This window comes from Eleutherodactylus coqui, chromosome 5, assembly GCF_035609145.1.
Source record: "Eleutherodactylus coqui strain aEleCoq1 chromosome 5, aEleCoq1.hap1, whole genome shotgun sequence".
Classification (NCBI taxonomy): Eukaryota; Metazoa; Chordata; class Amphibia; order Anura; family Eleutherodactylidae; genus Eleutherodactylus; species Eleutherodactylus coqui.
The window spans coordinates 6124743-6132886 of NC_089841.1; the positions used below are offsets into that span (position 1 = coordinate 6124743).

The 8144-nt window shown below is 45.3% G+C and overlaps 1 long non-coding RNA gene across 2 annotated transcripts; it reads right to left on the reverse strand.

The window, feature by feature from the left end:
- Window positions 1–282: 282 nt before the first annotated feature.
- LOC136626865 (uncharacterized) lies at window positions 283–7935 on the reverse strand. Of its 2 annotated transcripts, none has more exons than XR_010792694.1 (2): window positions 7467–7935; window positions 283–987 (listed from the first exon to the last, which is right to left on the reverse strand). It is a non-coding gene; the product is annotated as an uncharacterized lncRNA (long non-coding RNA). The 2 variants fall into 2 exon arrangements; XR_010792695.1 differs by lacking the exon at window positions 7467–7935 and adding an exon at window positions 7276–7333.
- Between the last annotated feature and the right edge of the window lie 209 nt (window positions 7936–8144).

An 8144-nucleotide genomic window follows, 5' to 3' on the forward strand; every position in this document is an offset into this window, starting at 1 on the left:
AGAGCGGTATTGTAATGCAAACTCCAGCCTGAAAAAAATTATTCGGAAGGTTGCAAACAGGGCTAGCTGTGCAATACTGATGCACTACAACTCCCACCGGACACCCTGTAAAATGCAGACGGTCAGAGGTAGCCCAACAAAGGACCTTTTTTTTGGGGGGGGGGGGAGAAAACAGGTGATCTGGAATATGATTTCTCCAGCAGGCTTTGGGGTATTTTGTGGCTTTCCTAATTGTGTGGAAGCAGTATGCGCACACTGACCAAGTCAAACACAAGGTATGAATCTCATGTTAAAAATGGCTCTCTGCCCAGAAACAGCCAGACAGGGCCTTTTATTGTACAGACACACAATGGGCGTGCAACAGGTTACATCAGTAACATATAGGATTCTCATTTGTCGGATCATATAGAATCCCCCACCTCTCTGCCCACCCCCTTCCAAGTCCCGTGTAGTTTGGACTTTGTCCTCTTTAGCATGCAGACAGCTCCGTGTAGTGATGAATCATTGTTTACCTAGCCTGGGTGAGAAGAGGAAGGGGGCCTAGGTAAACACTCAGTATTGAACACAGGATATACATATAACACTATAGCCCTTAACTCTTAGAGACTGGTTGAGCAACTTCTATGTACTTAGAGCAAATACTATGATTAGATTGTGTGTGTGTCCTTTGAACTCCTCAGAGCTGAAAGTCATTACAACAGCAAAATACATTTGGGTTATATTAATCGATAGACATTTTATAAATAATCATCATGTCTATCACAATCCCCCCTTAAAATGTCTATCCTCTTATTCTCTATCTAATTTTCACAGTTTTCTGCGCATGAGCCTATAACTGGAGCGCGTTGAAGGTTCGTTTTAGGGTCTTCAAGGGGGTGTAGGACTTGTCCACTCCTTCTGGGGATGCATTCAGCAAACTCATGGTGGGGGCGGCTTTTCCAGCATCAGTTTCACAGGTCTCTCTGACACAGGGGATAACACAGCAGACTAGAACAGAAAAGGTAACCATCAGTTCACATACAACAGCAACGCCCGTCTGTGCCAGGATCCTTTACCACCCGCTCATCCATGGCGAGTGCTGGTCCCAAAAGTTAGCTCTTTTTAGTTAGTGCGGTCAGCTTCTTAATGACAACTGCGTCTTTACCCGCGGGTCACGTGTCGTCTTCGATGTAGGTACAACAAGTCTCCCCTATCATCTTACAGACACTCCCCTTTTTAGCTAAAGTCATATCTAAGGTCACTCTATTTTTTAAAAAAAGTCATAGTCGAGGTAGGTCCTATTGGTCGACTAGTCCCTATAAGGCGTCTCTAGTATAATTTATAAACCACTGCTAACTATAATAAACATAATTAATCCAATCAACGTTTATTTACCATAATGACCAGGAAAATGGACTCGAATCTAGTTTTAACTTGGTCTCTAATTTTTAAAACTTGTCAGGTACCCCCCTTGGCTATCCTATGACGTCAATGTACACATGTAGATCAAAACTACCACCAGGGGTCTCTCTTCTCGCTCTAGTATAATGTTACAATACTAGTAGCGTGCACAGGTACGCACGGCGTGGGACTCCCTAATCTTCACCCACACCAATGTCCCTCCTGGAGATAGTCCTAATGGTGAACACGTCCAAGTCGCCTCACCCTTGCGTCAGAGTTTTCCCACTGCCCGTAAGTCCCTACTCCTAGGAGGGGGGGATCCCTACCTCACCTCAGAGGGAGGCCATGGATTCCCTGGGCTCATTTCCGGGCATCCATACCCTCTATCTGTACAAGTTAACACCCCACAGGGTGTGCCCTCGCCGGAACCTAAGGTCTTCTGCACTATCCCTTGGCAAATGGGAATTCCACTGACAGTCCATCTTAGGAGATCGGGGCAGGCACAGTACTAGTACATTTCTCCTTTTCTTTGGTAGCGTATGTGGTTGGCATTATCGGAACTGGCTCTTCATCTTTTTCAAACAAGGGAAACGTTGGTGTCTGACAGGATGTGGAGGAGCATAAGGGCTTTACTAAGGCACACTCCCCTGTCCAATTACCCTCCAGGCGGGTCCTCTACCTCATGTTCCAAAAAGCCAGTAAACGTCTCCAAAGGACTGGACCTGATTCTGCATCTATTCCCCTCCTATCATACTGTAGGAGGAGCAATACCCGTTGGTGAGTTCCCCAAAAATCTCCCTCCACCCTGCCTATTTGCCTGGCAGGTGTAGTTTCCAGGGTAGTCAGTAATACTCTCTCCGGTGCAAAACACTTAAGTAGTATTCCTTCTTCCATTTCTCACGGACAGTGTAATTAGCGGAAATGTTCGTGAAGAGACTAATAAACCACTCTTCAGCATCTACAGGGAGATTTAGGGGGACCATCCCCGAGTGTAGTCGGGCACTACCGCACACGCAACAGTTAGACTTGTTGCTCCTGTTAGCATTGTACCTCATCAACTCCAACCAGAGATTCTGGTCAGAGTAGCCAGTCGCTACTGTCAAGGTGTCCTCAAAAGGTAGGGTCGGCTATGATCATCATGTTTGTCAAGGTCTTTATCTTACGGCGGAGGGGGTTAATTATGGGCACGGGACTAAGTGAAGGCTTCCATTCGGCTGCATCTACCATATCCCTTATTTTAAACTTCCCTAAGGGATCTGTCCTCCCGTACCGGTATGTCCCCAGACTATAAGTCTCCCCGTCCCCCGGGCTTGGATCTCCCATGGTTAATGTAAAAACCGCATTAAAACCAAGCAACATACTAAGTTCAGCCTTCCAATACCTGCTGTCCTTATTACTCTCAAGGAGGGTTATACGACTAATTAGGGATTTCCCGCTCTTATTTTTCTTATTTAAGGCACTTCGCGGTTTATAGGACTAGTCTATTCCTGTGTTCCATCCCACTAATCCCCAATAACGGCAGTCTTCTCCCCAGACGTTATCAGTGGCGCAAACATATTGTATTCCCCGGGTATATAAGTCATATAACCAGCTGGACTGAGCTAAATCTGGCCTGCGGTGGGATCTTACGCCTAGACACGGGACCACAGTACAATAGTCGAAGAAATATGCAGCTACTTGAGCATTGGACAAGTTATACTAGAAGGTAACCATACCCCCATATTCTTCCGACTAAGGATTCCAGTTGCTACCCTCCTCTCTCACTAGCCCTAACCAGAGTAATGTCCTTGGCACAACTTAAGACTGGTCTCCCGGATCTGAAGCTTTCTTACAGTATGAAGCGTGGATCCATGTAAGTCTTTCGGCTAGTTTCACAGCTGTGGCAGTAGTCAGAAGCACCTGGTAGGGGCCATCAAATCGGGGCTCAGGAGGGTGCTTCCTGAGGAACTTCTTGACGCACACCCAATCCCCAGGCTGCAAGATATGTGTCCCAGTGTCTGCCTCTGAGTCTGGAAGAGAACACCTGTGCATAGGCTTTGGTTAGTTCTTTAACAATGGAAATCACATACTTAGTCAACACATCAGATTGTAATTGTAACTACTGAGGATAGTAACGACCTAGCCTTGGGGCTAGCCCAAACAATCTCGTAGGGAGATAATGTATAATCCCCCCTGGGTTCATATCTAACACTGTATAAGGCTATTGGATGACAGTCTTTCCAAAGTGGCGTCATTTTTAAGTATCTTAATTTTTGCGTGCCACTACGTCTCTCCACCTTTCCACTACACTAAAGGTGGTACAGTATGTAAAAGGCCTGGGATACATCCAGAGCAGACATGACATGTTACATTCACCTGCAAAGTTTATACCTCTGTCTGACTCTGAATCACTTCTGGTACCCCATATTCACAGTTTACCTCGTTCATGAGCTTCTTTGCGGTTACCTACTTGTTTGCCTTGGTAACAGGCTCGGCCTTCAACCTGCAAAGACATCAACAACAAGCACGTATTCATACTTCCCAACAAGTGGGAGCTGAACGTAGTCAATTTGCAATCCCTGAAATGGGTAGAGTGGTCCCGGCAAGTGTGATGTGGCAAATTTACTTCTGCCCTGACTCACCTATGGCATAGATCATGCTAAACCGGACAAATGATGCAGCAGCTACAGAGAACCTAGAAGTCGCCCAACCTCTTTCAAGCGTCGTCGTCATTACTGCTTTACTAGGTGGGTCTTTCCGTCCATCAGCTGGGCCATCATGGGATACAGGAACTGTGGTGGGCAAGTGCTGTTGACCGTTCACCACACGCTGTCCTGTTTCTGCTGCTCCCATATTAGTCCATTTATTCTTTCCTTCCTTGCTGGCTGGTAACTGTAAAAGTCTTTAGCATATCAAAGTCCAAATTTTTGTCAATGTCCAAAGTTTTTTTACCACTGACTCATGCTGTCAGTATCTTTTCTTCTTTCTTCCACGGCTTGAGGGCCGCTGCCTTTGCTGCGCTGTCAGCGAGGGTGTCGTCTCTCGCCTCTCCAGTGTAGGAATCGGTGCGAACTCTCAACTTTGTCAGGTAGAAGTAGGGCCTCCATGCGACTCTGTACAGCTGCACCATTCTCAATTGGTTGTCCTGCTAAGGTAAAAACTGTCTGGCCTTCCATATTGGGCCGTAATCATGAGCTGTGCCAAATGCATACCAGGAGTCAGTGTAAAGGGTTGCCGGTCTTACCTCTCGCCACTCTACTCGCCTCAGTGAGGGCCTTCAATTCCGCTTATTGTACTGTGACATGCGGAGGCAGAGCTTCTGCTTCTAGGACATCTTGTTGTGTGACCACTGCATATCCGATGTGGAGTCATCAATCCTCACCCTGGTACCATCTGCAAAAAGCTCAACATATGCATTATCAACAGGGGTTCTGGTAACTGTTTGCATATCTGCAGTTTTTTACTGAATTAGTACTAAATAATCGTGCTGATGTTCTATTTCACATGGCTCGGAATCTTGTAGCACAAAATCATTTATTTATTTTTTTTTTTCAAACCCAATAGCTGATCTACAACACCTAGATCATCTATGACCCAGATCACCTATGCCTCCTCCCTTTTGAACCGCAATACTCAATGGAAAAAGAGTCATTGCGTTCAAACTAGTAAACCAAGAGGCACAAAAACAAGCACTTTGTAGGTCAAGGTGACATTGTATGCAGCGAAGTCTGAGCGAAAATCTCCTTTAGATTATTTTTTTTTTTTCCCGGTTGCAGTTAGCATTTTTTAACACAAGGGGGCGCCACACAATTCAAATTTTACGTCACCCAGTGTAATAGTATTTCAGGGTATGGCCAGCGTTTAGCTTTTACTCTCCTGTCGGAATATAATTATAGCTTCAGTGTAAACTGACACTAGAATATACAAAAGACTTAAAGAAAAACTAAAGAATACGGATGAATTAACATCCTACTCTGGGCAATTCAGTCCCTCTTTCTTCACATAAAAAGTAAAATTACTTCACCAAATTGCATGAAAAAGTTTGCTGGGTGACTATAGGGAAATTATTCCATCTGTAGGAGCCTTCCATAACATCATCTGTCTGAGTATCCATTGGAGAAGCGGGCAGTGGAAAACAGAGCCCCTGGGAACATGAGAGAGCGTCCCCTGTCATGTATTCCCGGCCTCTGCCCCCCATGCATCAACTCCAATCTTCCATGCACTATAAACCAGCTTAGTCGTCTACTATGTCCCAAGCTGCATCTCCACAAAGGTTTGTTTCCCTGAACTTATCACACATCCAAAGTGGCCACATCTTGGAGCGTAACAAAGTCTGGTCAAACAAAACCTTACTTCAGACAATCATGAGGTTAGCACTGGATACAGTGGCATTGGGGAATATAGGCCTCCCAAATACAGCAAAATGGCCGCCAGAGGCAGAAAGGGGCGGGGCTACAAATCTCCCAAGTGAGGCAAAATGGCTGCCGGAGGAACGGGCGGGGCCAGGGGCAGCAGCACTCCCAGGTGAGGCAAAATGGCTGCTGAGTAGCAGCACTTCCAGGTGAGGCAAGATGGCCGCTGGAGGAGGAAGGGGCGGGGCCAGGTCCTGTCCCGGATGAGGAGGGACCGGAAGTAACAGCACACACCCTGAAAGTGAGCACATGGGGGGGGAAGTAACTTCAGGGTGGGGGCAGGCCTCACTACATTTTCTGCAGAGTCACACTATGTTGGATTGTAAACATTGCAAGCGCGGCCGCCATTACAGGGAGGGGCTGTAGTCAACACAAAGGCATTACATTGTTCATTAGCAATACACATACCCCACTACATGCTTTCCCCTCTTCAATCTCTTAACTACATTATACCTCCTCCTAGCAATCTAAAAACACCTTTCTTTCTGCTAGGCTTCCTGCTCATCTTCTGAAAACTTTCTACAGCCTATCTTACCTGTCCATGACCTAACATTTCTTTCTGCAACTTTTCCTGATCCTTTCCCATCAGCAACCAAATCACAAGCTCTATGACCTTTGTCCTTGCTCACTTTGCTCAACTCTATGCTACCTGCTTATTCTATTCTATTCAAAGTTTCTGGACACAATAGTGTTCCTCTTGTAAAATCTGCTTTCTTCAAATCCTTCCCATATAACCCCTCTTTCCCACTCAGATTACAATACGCATTAATTCTATAAAACACAGGGAAAGACAAAGTAAACAGAAAGGGTTAATTGGAAAAAGCTTTCAGTTCACTCTTTATCAGCAGCCCTCCCCCAATAATCAACACTGCACATTGTTTCTATAATAGCAGACAGACGGGATTACTGGAGAATACCCACAACGGCTCAAGGTATATATCTCATCTACCTTTATAACAGCCCACCGTATACTAGTAATCCCCAAGAGCACTCCTTGTACACGATCTAGACAGGACATTTAGCTATACACAGAGACTGACGATTATTTTCAATGACCAAAACCTCAATAATATTCTGGAGAAATCAGCCGTCACAAAGCACGGCTATACTTCACACGTATATACCTTTCCACATATGAGAACATAACACGCTCAATCATAAAAGGTAAGTATACGTATCATAAATCTTCCTAACCTCACACTAGTATTACCTAGGAGCACGTGTCACTGGCGTGTTCCCTCAGACGTAAACAGCCGAGTCCGCCCTCCCGACACATTAACCCTCACAGAATTTGTCTCTTGGTCATGTATACACAATTTTTAACCGTCTCAGACATAATATACACAGCATACAAAATACCCCTAGACAGGTAACGTGGTGATTTTTCCGAGTGGACAGAACTAGAGTTATTACCTGTCTTTCAGTGAAGGTCCAGTCTGGATCAGGAACAGGCAGAAAAGCAGTCAGAACCCAGCTTTGACACAGGTAGATAAGGCAATCTTACCGTGTTCTGTAGATTTTCGGGCCCCTGAGTTCTGCGTGCCATCTGCCGATCTCTGTACTTTCCAGGCTGTGACCTCACAGATCCACTCGCTCACCCAGGGACTCCACTGATCTGGAATATGATTTCTCCAGCAGGCTTTGAGGTATTTTGTCGCTTTCCTAATTGTGTGGAAGCAGTATGCGCACACTGACCAAGTCAAACACAAGGTATGAATCTCATGTTAAAAATGGCTCTCTGCCCAGAAACAGCCAGACAGGGCCTTTTATTGTACAGACACACAATGGGCGTGCAACAGGTTACATCAGTAACATATAGGATTCTCATTTGTCGGATCATATAGAATCCCCCACCTCTCTGCCCACCCCCTTCCAAGTCCCGTGTAGTTTGGACTTTGTCCTCTTTAGCATGCAGACAGCTCCGTGTAGTGATGAATCATTGTTTACCTAGCCTGGGTGAGAAGAGGAAGGGGGCCTAGGTAAACACTCAGTATTGAACACAGGATATACACATAACACTATAGCCCTTAACTCTTAGAAACTGGTTGAGCAACTTCTATGTACTTAGAGCAAATACTATGATTAGATTGTGTGTGTGTCCTTTGAACTCCTCAGAGCTGAAAGTCATTACAACAGCAAAATACATTTGGGTTATATTAATCGATAGACATTTTATAAATAATCATCATGTCTATCACACAGGCTATATACTGTGTATATCACTTTCCCTCTATCAGTGGCTGTCGCTGTACGCTGTGCGTCAAATTCACTGCAGACACAGAGCGGTGTAAAAAATTATGGAATTATTGGCGTACAGTTGAAGGCTGAGAGCGGTATTGAAACGCAAACTGCAGCCAGAAAAAAATAATATGG